The sequence below is a fragment of the Dendrobates tinctorius genome, unplaced genomic scaffold, assembly GCF_039654945.1.
Source record: "Dendrobates tinctorius isolate UK_male_01 unplaced genomic scaffold, ASM3965494v1 ptg000020l, whole genome shotgun sequence".
NCBI lineage: Eukaryota > Metazoa > Chordata > Amphibia > Anura > Dendrobatidae > Dendrobates > Dendrobates tinctorius.
The window spans coordinates 30,970,424-30,983,930 of record NW_027361688.1 but is presented as its reverse complement, the minus strand read 5'-3'; the positions used below and the strand labels follow the sequence as shown (position 1 = coordinate 30,983,930).

Here is a 13,507-nt window from a genome sequence, read left to right as displayed (position 1 = left end):
CAAGGCAACACTTTCCTCTCATGTCACTGACCTCGCTCTTCCCGAGCTTTCCCCGACCTAAGAGCTCCAGAATTGCCATAATTTGCCTTTTGAGCTCTCAGCGTTTCATTCTAACCCTAAGAGCAGCCACGAAAGCCTCCCGTGCAGAAAGAGAGTGATATTATTTGACAGGTCAGCCCCTTTTTATTGGAGAGGAGGGGGGGAACCTATGAATTTTTTTACGCATCCTGTGCTTTGTGTGAAATGCAAGAGAATGAGCAAATTGCAGACATCTCCTATTGCCGCTGCTGTCAGACAGCCTGGTACACCCTATGTTACCTGCGTGCCTCTGGACTAGCATTTTCATTCTCTTTCTTTCTTTTTTTTTTTTTTTTTACTACTTCTGTCTTAGTAAATACTTTTCTTGAATCTCGGCTTTGTGATACTCTGTTATTCCTCCTGAAAATGTACAAATGAATAGAAAAATAGATAATATCCTTACACAATATGATTTCCAATCCAATCGGTGGTAACACATCCTGCTGGCAATATGGAAGTATCCATAAAACTGGATTTTTTGTTTTCTGCCTGGTGAGGGCCCAAAGATCCCATATCGTATCACTAATTTATGCTTGCTTTGGTAGTGATCCAACCTGAGAATTAGGGGGATGCAGTGCTGGTTTCCCTCCCCACATAAACGGCCAGGCTATTCTGCTGTGCAGTGAGCTGAATGTGTGCTCGAGTAAGGTGCAGTTTTCTGGATAATAAATGTCCGTGGGTGCCGATGTGTTTTAAAATGTTAGCATGGTGTCCCTTTCACTATCCTGGTCAGACCCCTTTGAACATAGGGCGTCATTGAGGCCTTTTATAGCTTCTATCTGTTGCTGCATTCAAAAGAAATTGATGTTTTAATTCAAATTCTAGTCATGCCAGAGCACTTCCTGAAGCTCTGAATCTTGAGGCTGTTTCCCCATCCAGCACCTGTCTCTTTAACTCGATTGATAGCTCACAGATATCAGACATTGAGCTATAAATCATGCTGAAAAGGCTGTTGCTGTGCTGTTGAAATAACCTCAGGGGGCACAGGCTTGGGAAACGCTTGGTCATACCCAGCGCACTTGACATCAAATGTACGTGTGAATTCAAACTCTTAATTTCTTGGGAAATGCAGCAACAGATAGAAGATATAAAGGAATGTCTTGAAGAATACATTGCAGTTCCCTCATGTACACGTAAGTCACAGTCTGGGTGTACGAAGAGAGCTTAGATGGATGCAGATGGCAGCTGTGGTTATGCAGCGGGCATCTGACTGTAATAGTAGCAACCGGGGGCAAGCTCCAGCACAAAAATAAAACATGGCCCAGTCCGAACGGGGTTAAGGGGTTTATCCCATGATTATCATTGACCTATCCAGGGAAGAGGTGATTTTTTTTAATAATTGGAGGTGTCTCACCCCCACCAATCACAATAACCGGGGTCCTATGTTTGCTCATCACTAGTGCTGAAGTGCTCCATTCACACACATGAACCCTACCTTCATTATTTAGGTGGTGTAATTTGTGGGATAGTCCCTTTAAACGCTCTCTTTTATGTCACGCTCTCTCCTCCTGCCAGAAGCTTGCCGCAGATGCGCCGATCAAGGGGAATGTTCAGCCCATCTGTAGCAGGCCAAGTACAATGACCCCAGACATTGATGATAGTGATGATGCCAATCAAGTCAAAGCCAAGAGAGCATTTATGGGAGATGTTGATGGCAGTCCGAGCACTTGCCTTGGCACCGCCCACTGGACACTTGAGACCTCATTTTTATAAAGATTTATAGTTTGTTTTCTCAGCAATGGAACATAGATCCGCAACAAGAACTATATGTTTTTAAGTGGACTGCCTGGCTATTGCCTCAGTGCCATAGACTTGAATGGGACTGCCGCTCCACTAGGCTTTTGCAGCCAAAGGTGAATGGCAATTGATTGGGGTCTTGCTAGTGTTATCAACCCTGAGCTAACATTTGTAGGTGATGACTCTCTCAGACCAGAGTACCCCTTTAAGATGAAATTTTCTTTTAAAGGAAACCTGAGATCTGATCCATGTTATCCAATCCACAGGCAGCATACACTCACTGGCCACTTTATTAGGTACACCATGCTAGTAAGGGGTTGGACCCCCTTTTGCCTTCAGAACTGCCTCAATTCTTCGTGGCAGAGATTCAACAAGGTGCTGGAAGCATTCCTCAGAGATTTTGGACCATATTGACATGATGGCATCACACAGTTGGCGCAGATTTGTCGGCTGCACATCCCTGATGCGAATCTCCCGTTCCACCACATCCCAAAGATGCTCTATTGGATTGAGATCTGGTGACTGAGGAGGCCATTTGAGTACAGTAAACTCATTGTCATGTTCAAGAAACCAATCTGAGATGATTCGAGCTTTATGACATGGCGCATTATCCTGCTGAAAGTAGCCATCAGATGTTGGGTACATTGTGATCATAAAGGGATGGACATGGTCAGCAACAATACTCAGGTAGGCTGTGGCGTTGCAACGATGCTCAATTGGTACCAAGGGGCCCAAAGAGTGCCCAGAAAAAATTCCCCACACCATGACACCACCACCACCAGCCTGAACCGTTGATACAAGGCAGGATGGATCCATGCTTTCATGTTGTTTACGCCAAATTCTGACCCTACCATCCGAATGTCGCAGCAGAAATCGAGACTCATCAGACCAGGCAACGTTTTTCCAATCTTCTACTGTTCAATTTCGATGAGCTTGTGCAAATTGTAGCCTCAGTTTCCTGTTCTTAGCTGAGAGGAGTGGTACCCAGTGTGGTCTTCTGCTGCTGTAGCCCATCTGCCTCAAAGTTCGACGCACTGTGCGTTCAGAGATGCTCTTCTGCCTACCTTGGTTGTAACGGGTGGCAATTTGAGTCACTGTTGCCTTTCTATCAGCTCGAACCAGTCTGCCCATTCTCCTCTGACCTCTGGCATCAACATGGCATTTCCGGCCACAGAACTGCCGCTCACTGGATTTTTTTTCTTTTTCGGACCATTCTCTGTAAACCCTAGAGATGGTTGTGTGTGAAAATCCCAGTAGATCAGCAGTTTCTGAAATTCTCAGACCAGCCCTTCTGGCACCAACAATCATGCCACGTTCAAAGGCACTCAAATCACCTTTCTTCCCCATACTGATGCTCGGTTTGAACTGCAGGAGATTGTCTTGACCATGTCTACATGCCTAAATGCACTGAGTTGCCGCCATGTGATTGGCTGATTAGAAATTAAGTCTTAACACACAGTTGGACAGGTGTACCTAATAAAGTGGCCAGTGAGTGTATATCTGGCACTTGAAACACTGCTGATTTTCAGTAATAAATAAATTTTGGGAAGCCGCCGGGATCGAGCCTGGTCAGAAAGGCGAGTCCCCAGCATCTTCTCCCCACCTGCTCACCTCAAGTGACAAGTTTCTCCCCGCATTCGTGTATTAGGAGAGACCTATCAGTCACTGGCATCAATTTAATCACAAAAATTGCCCCGATTAACACAACCTGTTACCTGTAAGGGTTAACGTACCACCAAATAACTGATATCACAGTTATGGTAACCATAAGTAAAAAAAAAAAAATGGACCCAATAAATGGTACTCTCTGAATAAAAAATATCACTTTATTGTAAAGACAATTTAAAAAAAAAATTGTCTCCCGGACAAGCAGAGCGAAACGCGCGTCGCGGCTGAGGGACGCCCGAGGATTTCCACGTGCCCACAACTAGGTATGAAATGCCCGTTTACTAACTATTTTAGAGATGAAATTGTGCAGTGCATACTTTATATATAGCGGCTATTTCAGTTTGGGTCCGTATTAAGACACCTGATTCCCTGCATTTCTTTCATAACATGCACTTCATGGCCATTATTACTAAAGCAGGTCTTTTGTGCCTTTTGATTACTATTTATTGTTTCATTACATTGCTGCTGCTATTTGCATAATTTTCAGCGCAATTGTTTTCATTTTGATGTACTCATGATTGATACCTACAAACTTTGCACCTTAGACATATCTCTGTCCATTAGTTTTGGGCAATATTCCATTTATGGGCTTTGTATTTAGGATACCCCATGGCATTATAGTCCCTCTTTATATGGTCTAGCACCTTTATTTTGTATGTATGGTGTTTTTTTTTAATTGGCTTTACAATAAAGTGATATTTTTTATTCAGAAAGTACCATTTCTTGGGACTATTTTTTTTTTTAACTTATGGTTACCATAGCAGTCACTGGCATCACTTGGGGAAAAGCCTCTGGGGACCCACCTGTCCGACTAGTCACCGGCAGCTCTTAATGTATGGTTTTTCTCTGAAAAGCTGTAACAATTCAGACTCAAACATGTATGCCAGTGTCTATCAGCTGTCAGGTTCCCTTTAAAGAGCTGTCATTTTCATTTTTATTATCTCATAAATCAATAATACACATGAAAATAATACATGTTGTAATACAGCTTATCAAAGAAATCTGCTCCTTTCTCAAAATTCTGAATTCACAGGTAAACTATGTATCTGAGATAGATGACAATTGGTGCTTGTGAGATTTTATGTAGAGAGGAGGAGCTCTGTCTCTTCCCCTTTAAGAATGAAGCAGATTTCTCTGATCAGATACATTAGAGTCCCTTATTTCCACTGAACTACTGAGTTATAAAATAATTAAAACAGTGGTTAGACTTTATATTAGTATTTATTTAAGAGTTTGGAGTGTTATATGCAATATGTGCAAAATAATTCTGCAATGGTTACAAGGAGGACTCGGATGCGCTTTCCTTTTGTGCCGATGTTTTGTAGATGTTTTGCAATGCCCTTCAGGATTTTTCTTAAGGGGAAATTTTCATTTGATGCACTCTGAATTATTGCATTGGCAATGGAGAGCGATTTCTAGAATCCCGCCGACCTCTGTCCGCCCCCCACATTTTGGTGTCTGAATTTCACTTAATCCCATTATATGGCTGTCCGGGTTAATGTGGATATTAGATGCAGGCACCACATGTTGATCTCCTTGCCACATAGCGAGCCTTCCATTACTGTATTGACTAATGCCTTAATTTCTCTACTTTCCCTTCCATTTTTGCTTTGGACAGTTCTTTATTTCATCTGGGGCCTTCACAATAATCTTAACATTGCCGTTCAAAGCAGGGCTGTGGAGTCGGTAAGCCACAGTTGCGACTCCGACTCCTGGATTTTATCAGGCTCCGACTCCGACTCCGGCTCCGACTCCGACTCCTTCATAAATGGCCAATTCATAACAACAAATTTACTGTTGTAAAATATTAAACATCGTGCTTATTCAGTTTCTCACCATCATATAAGTAATCAGACCACTTAGAGCAAAAACTACATTTATTAGAATACAATTAGAATATAGCAAATAACTTTTATAAACTTTTCTAAACTGTAAGTAAATATGCAATAAACACTTTTATGCAGTTAATAAGAAGAAATCTATAAATTTGTCCTCAGAAAAAGTATTGCCTCTGTCAGATCCTCCTTCATGGATGCCCTCAAATCTGATCTAATTATTTTGAGAGCAGAGAACAACCTCTCTACACTAACTTGTGTTGGTGGCAAAGCAGTAACCACTTGGGCAACATCTCTGACAATGTCAGGATACAGAGGAATCGCTTGTTGCACTGTTATTTTTGATGAACGGTCAAATTTCTCAATTTCTTTTAGTGCACATGAAAAATTCTGCTGAAATGTACTGGCTGTGTTCCTTGATGGGGATGACTCTTCTTCTATGCGGGAACGCTTTGCACGGTCCTTGTGATCCAAATATTTTTCGAAATTAAATTCTTCATCAGTTGATGATGAGGGTGAAGATGTGGCAGGACGACCAAATGCTTCTTGTTCCTCCTGACTGTTCTGCAACCCTTTCATCCTTACTGCTATTTCAAACAGAGCTTCTTTTCCTTTACTAAGCTGTTGATCATCTAGAAGAATCCGATGCATTGGGTCTACATAAACAGCTGCCAAAAGAATGTTATTTTGTAATAGTAGCTCCTCTCTCCGTTCCATTGATGTAGCAATGCCACTTGCAATTAACCCTCCTCTTTGGGACAGGCGAAACATCAGGTTCTTCCACTCCTTTAAGAAAATACCTGGAGTTAAGTCCTCTGCTTGTAATTTTTTAGTCACTGTAAATGGGTGCTCTAGCAATTTTTCCAGCTCAGTCACCTGATTCCACTGACTTTCATTTAGCATCAGTTGAGGGTTAGCCATGTCTACAAGAAAGGTTTTCAGTTCAACCAAGCGCTGAATCATTAAGTCAGTACTGCCCCATCGTGTGGCTTGATCAATAACTGCCCCTTTTCCAGCACGTCTCTTCAAAATTGAGTCAACTGTAGGGGTTCTGGCAACAGTAGCCAATTTTCTCACCTTGCCAATCAGTGCAGCAGCATGTCCTTCTTGCAGACTGTCTCTTATAGCCAGCTGTAGCGTATGCACAACACAGCGCATGTGATGAATGAAAGAACATATTGACACAGTTTCAACAAGATCATCTGAACTATCATGTTGCTGTTCATCTGAAGCAACTTCAGTTTGCTCCTCAGTTACAATACTGTGTTCCTCTATTTCAAACATTTCTGTGTCTGTGGACCCAGAATGTTCTTCTAGCTGCTGGTCACCATCATTACTCTCATTCATTAGCTTAATAGTACTTATCATATTTGAAGCATTGTCAGTTACGACAGAAAGAACTTGCTCTTTTTTAAGTTCATAGTCTTGCAGAACCTTTTCCATCAAGACCTGGAGAAACTCACTGGTGTGATGAGCTTTGGTGTCTTTTACTGCCAATGTCTTGGTAACTATTTCATTTTTGTCACAAACAAATCGGACATTGATGGCAAAATAGTTCACTCTGTGACGTGTGCAGGCATCCATTTTAAGAAACAGAAAGCGTCCCTTGAGAGTTTTTTTAAGTTCTTCCTTTTGTTTAAAAGCTTCATCGATTACTAATTTTCTAATACTCTCTCTCTCTCCAGAGAAACACCAAGCTTGCGGGCCATTTCCCCATTCAGACACATAAAAGCTGGTCGTGAAAATAATGAAATAGGCAAACTATCCTTTACAACAAGCTCTATGATCTGTTTGTTAAATGTATGTACTGTCATTGTCACAGTAACTTTGTCACTGACAAAATATCTTGCAACTGATGGCTGCAAAGTTCTCTGCTCCTTTGTTTGGCTGGAAGAGCTGGGCACTGGTTCATTGCTTTGGATGCAGTCTTTCTCATCCACTGCTTTCAGTACTTCTGGATGAAAGCGCTGTAAATGTCTCTTTAGATTAGAAGCTCTGGTAGGAGCATTTTTATCTTTGCCTGAATATGCACTCATCTTGGCTTCACAGCATTTGGTTTCGTCTGGATCATTTGTCATACACTGACAGACATAATGTTTTCTATCTTGAGTGATGGTGAAATGTTCAAATACAACTGATTTAATGTGATGCTTCTTTGACATTCTCAGGTTTTTAATTCTGCATTCACAATCCAAATGACAATTGTTTTTCCTAAAAACAATTGTACAAAATTATTGCCAGGTCGTACAACTGATATAGTGGTCAGTAATACTGTTATTATTCCTCATGTACTCACAGTTAACTGATGCAAAGTTTGTTGAAAGGATAATACTTCTTACAGTCTTCCTCTTCTGAGTAGCAGGCAGCTGTGAGATGCTTGGAAGACGCACACCTAGTATGATCTAGTCTAGAGGAGGAGCTTTACTACTATGAATTTGCAACACATTTTCACTTTCAGTTTCATACATTGTAAGTAGGGGGGTTGGGGCAGCATGAGGTTAACCAAGTATAAGATTAGATAAGGGCAGTGGAGAACAGTGACACACAAGAAGTAAGAAATGTCTCTATCTCCAGCGGAACTGCTTATCACTGTTGTTCATAGTTTGATAGAACATATATATTTGAGTAACATTTATAAAATTCATATGAAAGTTCAATTATGAAATATTAATACATTTTTTTTAAAGCTCGAGTCGGTACATTTCTACCGACTCCGACTCCAACCAAAACAAACTCCGACTCCGACTCCACGACTCCGACTCCACAGCCCTGGTTCAAAGTAGACATTTTCCTATCAGAACTGCATGAATCTGCACCTGTAGAAGGTGACTTGCTTCTCTCTGTACCTTCTGACTTTGACAACCCATCTAACAGTATACAATAGTGAGTGTCAGCATTTTACCACCTTGCTGTAATTATCGATACAAAGCTCCAAATCCTCAGATTTCCCTTCACAAAGCCTTAGGCTACGTTCACACATTGCTTTTCTTTTTTTTTTCTGCAGCCAAAATCTAATCTCTTGGCAGTAAAAAAGCAGTTAAAAAAGCATATTTTGCTGCCTTTCTAGCTACATCTTTCAGGATCCCAAAGTTCAGATTCACTTCCACCATATAAGTGTGAACAATACAAGACGTATGTGAAACCATAAAGCATTTTTGGGGAAAAAAGGACAATTTAGCGGAAAAAGATTTTTATGTCGGGAAAAAAAAGACTATTCTGAACAAAAAAGTTCATATGAGTTCATAAAAAAATACACAGTTACAAATGTAAAAAAACAGCTGTGGGGGGGTTTGAATTGGTTAGGCATAGTTTACCTAAGATACTGGCAGCTTTGAGTTGGTCGGGCAATGTTTACACACATTGGTAGGGCAATGAGTTGGTCAGGTATTTTTCAGTTTCACACATTGGTCAGGCGTTGTTTACTTTTGCACATTGGCAGGGCATGGAGTAAGTCAGGCATGGTTTTTGTTCGCACATTAGTAGGACAATGAATTGGTCAGGTATTTTTTCAATTTCACACATTTGGTCGGACATGGTTTACGTTCACACATTGGTACAGCATGGAGCTGGTTAGGTATTGTTCAATTTCACACATTGGTCAGGCGTTGTTTACTTTAACACATATCACTAATTTAATTAAACTGTACTAATCCTAGCTGCCAGGCTCAGGTGAGGACATGGCCTTAGTGGGATTGTAGGTGCTTAGGCTGGGTTCAATTGAATTCTGTTTTTTGTTTTTTTTTGTTTTTTTTTTTGCTCCATTCTCACAGATCCGGAATTCATGTTGGTCACAAATGGAACCCAACAACCCTAATTGGGTTCCCATCATAATATCTATTTTTTTGAACATTTTTGCTGTAAAAAAGAGTGTAGCATGCTTCCCTTCTTTCCTGGAAAAACAACGGACACCATGATAAAAACCTGATGGCCGCTTCTTTTTTTAAGTAATTTCACTGATCCGTCCTCTGTATGTATTCTGAATCTGTTCTGAGGTGGGAACATAGAATCTGTGGTGTCTGTATAGGTTTTTAATGAGTGTCCCTGGCTGGAACAAGCTATCACCTATCCCATTTTTATATCCGTGGGGGGTCTGAATCAGGGACCCCCACTGGTCCTAGAATGGGGCGGCAGTATACTGCGTTCTTGGCTGTTTCTCCATTCATTCTCTATTGGGATGTCTGAGAAAGCCAAAGGCAGTAATCCAACAGTCACGTAAAGAAAGATAGAGCGGCAGAAAGGTGATAGCTTGTTCCATCCGGTGTAAGTTGTGTAAGAATAATGGACTTCCAAACCTAACCAAGATAAACTAAGAATTTTAGGGTTTTTTCTTAGGGAGTGTTTTTTGAGTTATGGATCACTATAAAGTTGGGATGTTGGGTTTCTTTCTGGCATCAGTGTGAAAAGCCTATATTTTATTTTATTTTGTAGCTTTGACCATATCTATGACTTGTAGCATCTTCACAAGTGTGTCTTAAAGGGGGCATTCCCATAATTTAAAGTTACGCATGTCCCATAATTTAAAGTTACGCATAAGATAGCGGCTAATTGCTGTTTGCTGGTGGTCCTCACCCCCCCCCCCCCCCATCGATGGAGAACCTAGCAGTAGACTACAGCGAGCCTTTTAGGGTGGAAATAAGCATTAGATGATTGTTGTCTGGACCTGCGGCCACTCTCGAGTCATCAGAACACTTCCTTGACTGTGGATAACAGGGGAAAGAAGGATCAGTCCTGTTGGATTTCAACATGCCCAATTCTCATTTTGTATATATATTTTTTTTTCCCTGACTGGTATCTATGATGGAATGCCTTTTGAATGGTAAAAGGGGGTTTGGCAAGTGGAAGCACCAATCCACTGCACCCCTCATGATTTTGGAATGCGGCTGGGTATTTGGAACCACCATACGTGGTGAAAAAAAAATATTACCTAACTTTTCGGGTGAAACACCATGATTAAACAGTACCAGAAATATCAAGACAATGAATGAGAGGAGAGCGCGATATTGTGACATATAAAAATAGGAGCAAGGATAAAGACAGAGATTCTGACGAAAGACCAAGGTGGTAGAGATCGCATCGCAGTAAGGATCACAGTCCATCAAGGTACATCTGTGCTTAGTATATTTTAAGAGTTTTTCTCAAATTTGGAAGTTATTCCCCTATCTCTTGTATAGGAGATAACTTCTTGATCGCTGTTCTCTCTACCCATTCAGATAACCGGGGACCTGAATACCCATGTTGGACTGGAGCAGTGGTCAATCATGGGCATCTTCGCTTCATTCATTCTCAATGTGACCACTGGAAATGGATGTTCTTCAGTACTTCCATATGAATTGAGTGCCAGTCGCATGATTGGCCACTGCTCCATTCACACGGGGCTCTACTAAGCCTTGGTTCTCAGAAATGGTGGAGGCCCCAGCGGTCTGACTCCCGGCGATTGGGAAGTTGTCTCCTATCCAAATGGATTTGTGATAATTTCCAGTCTTGAAAATACTCCTTTAAGGCTGAATAACAGGAGCAGTAAAAAAGAAAAGAAAAAAAAAAAAACAAAAAACTGAAAAATTAACAGATATGTAGATTAGGTCTTTGCATTTGGCTGACGGCTATCTCTCCAAAGTTCGTCATACACATGAATTGTCCTATTACACTATTGTTGAGAATCTGTGGAGAGAAGGGAGTAAGTCGCTGCCAAACTGCCCCGGTGGCGGCTTATCTAGTAGGAGAACAAAAAAAGAAAATTAGATTTTTGAATTCTAACTTTCCGTTCCTTATCTTGCCCCAACATCACCTGTCAGGAAAGAGAGTTGAGAGGCCTTCAGACTTGCTTTTCTATTGAAATCTGCATTTGGCCACTTTATTGTGTATAGTGATCTTTTTTTCCCATGTGCTAATTTTCTCATAAGACAGAATTGGACTTCTTGGCTTACACGGATGGCCAAACATAGTGCTGAGAACCCAAGGGTCCTATGGTTACCTGTCTGAGGCTGCCCATGAAGGAGGGGATTTGTGGTTTTAGCCAGATATTTTGGAAATCTAAAGCTGACAACAAACATTAGATAATTGTTCAATCGGGGATGTTCACGATATAATCACTCTGGAATCCACTCGCTACAATGAGAAGACATCGCAGTAATCCTTAGCTATGACCTGTAATGCTGGAGGTCCCCATACCTCGCAGATGGCGCTCAGTGTGCTCTCTCTACATGCAGGAAGCATCGCTTGATTAAAGAGCGCCTTCTCAGATTGGACAGTCTTCTATGACTTGTCCAGGCAGTGACCGCGGCGCCCTTTATCCATTAGGTACTGACAGGCTTTTTCACATGCATTACCCAGTAATCCACTTCACTTGATTACTCGCTGACTCCAGATGGACCAGTGATATTCTGAAGCCAAAAACCTTGTTTTCATTCATCCTCCCTCTTTGCGTCATGCGTGGTTTTTTTTAATGTGTTTTTTTTATCAAAATTGATAATTATACACAGGACATGCTGGAATTTTATTTATAGAAATTTCTATTAACCTTTAAAGAAATATTGAATAAGATTTAACCGAGCTTTTCGGAGTGTCAAGGGTAGTGTTCTGTAAGTTTTACGTAAGCGTTTTCAAAAGTCTCATTATCATCACAGGTATGATTTCAATGAAATGTTTATATTCAGATCCCGAAGATAAAATTTTGAGAAAACCTTTTTAATGCTCAAGTCTTACTCTTTGCAATGTTAGAATATTCTCCTGCTTGTTGATGGCTTCCAGCAATAGCAGACTTTTTTTCTCCCAAGACCCCTGAATTTTCATACAATATTCTTAGGCCATAGCACCCTGGACTAAGGCCTCTTGGAAAAGCTTGTTGCATCTTTGCACCTGTGCCATAAAATCAATGAGATTTAGGGAGCCAACAGGTGTCACGTTGTTGGGCATACATTTTCTTACAGCAAACTTCCTGGAGGTCACCTTTAGGATGTATCTGTGTGAGACTGGAACACCAGAGATTTGGTAAAATCTATAGTGGATCCCTGTAACAGGCAAGTGGATGAGTGGCCTCCTAAGATCCTTGCTTGAATTGGTCGGAGCAATTAATTCAGGCAAGGATACTCTATCCTATTGAGCTCTCCTGTTCTTCCCCCACCTGGCTTGGATGTCTGATTGGCTGCAGCGGTCACGCGACTGCAAAAGGAAACCGTCCAAGGCATCATTCAATCCTGTCCCTTTCCAGTCACCTGAGCACTGCGGCCAGTCAAAGACCTCAGCGGTCATGTGTCAACACATTCCAAGTTTCTCAAATCAGATGCTTCATTTTATATGGTAATAACCCTGGAATGTTTCTACATATCCCAACAATTGAAATTTGTGTTTTTGTGACACATTGTACTTTATGTTAGTGGTAAACTTAGGTTGATATAATTTTACATTCATGAAACTACCAAAAATTTGCCTAAATGTTTTTGAAAAATTAGCACGCTGAATGTTTCTACCCTTAAACCAGATACATACTGCAAGAAAATATTTAATACATTTTTGTGTCACAAATATGTCGCTGACCATCACATGGGCCAGACCCAAAAGCTATTACTTGCCATGGCAACCATCGGGACCACACGATCAAGCTTGCAGTGTGCCAATGGTGTTGGAGAGGAAGCCCGCTCGCCATTAACAATTTAGAGGCTGCTGTCACTAATGACAGCAGCCTCTAGGTGGTTAATCAGTCGATCCATAATTAAATTGATTGTGACCAATTCCGTAGGGTGTCAGGTGTACTAGACAGCTGACACCTGCTGCATTTTCTCCTGTTAGGTTTGGAAAAAGGCGGCGCTATCTGCTTATTCCTCCCATCCCGCATTCACAGATTACAGGCCTGGCTGATGGACCAGAGTCCTGCAAATCGATGTTCCCATCTGTACCCACATTACACAAATGCAAGTACACAAATGCGAGCACACACATGCGGTATACCCACATGCACGCTTGCTGTATACCCCCATGCATGCTTGCTGCATACCCACGTGCACGCTTGCTGCGTACCCACGTGCACGCTTGCTGCGTACCCACGTGCACCTTTGCTGCATACCCACGTGCACGCTTGCTGCATACCCACGTGCATGCTTGCTGTGTACCTACATGCATGCTTGCTGTGTACCTACATGCACACTTGCTTTGGATCAAAATTTGAGACGAGTTTTATGGGGAAATTTGGACAA

General features: G+C 41.5%; 1 protein-coding gene across 2 annotated transcripts in view; it reads left to right on the top strand.

Moving 5' to 3' along the window:
* Positions 1-13,507, top strand: part of LOC141083588 (proton-coupled amino acid transporter 1-like) — a 64,900-nt gene that overhangs the window by 45,432 nt on the left and 5,961 nt on the right. The gene's annotated exons all lie outside the window — the stretch shown is intronic.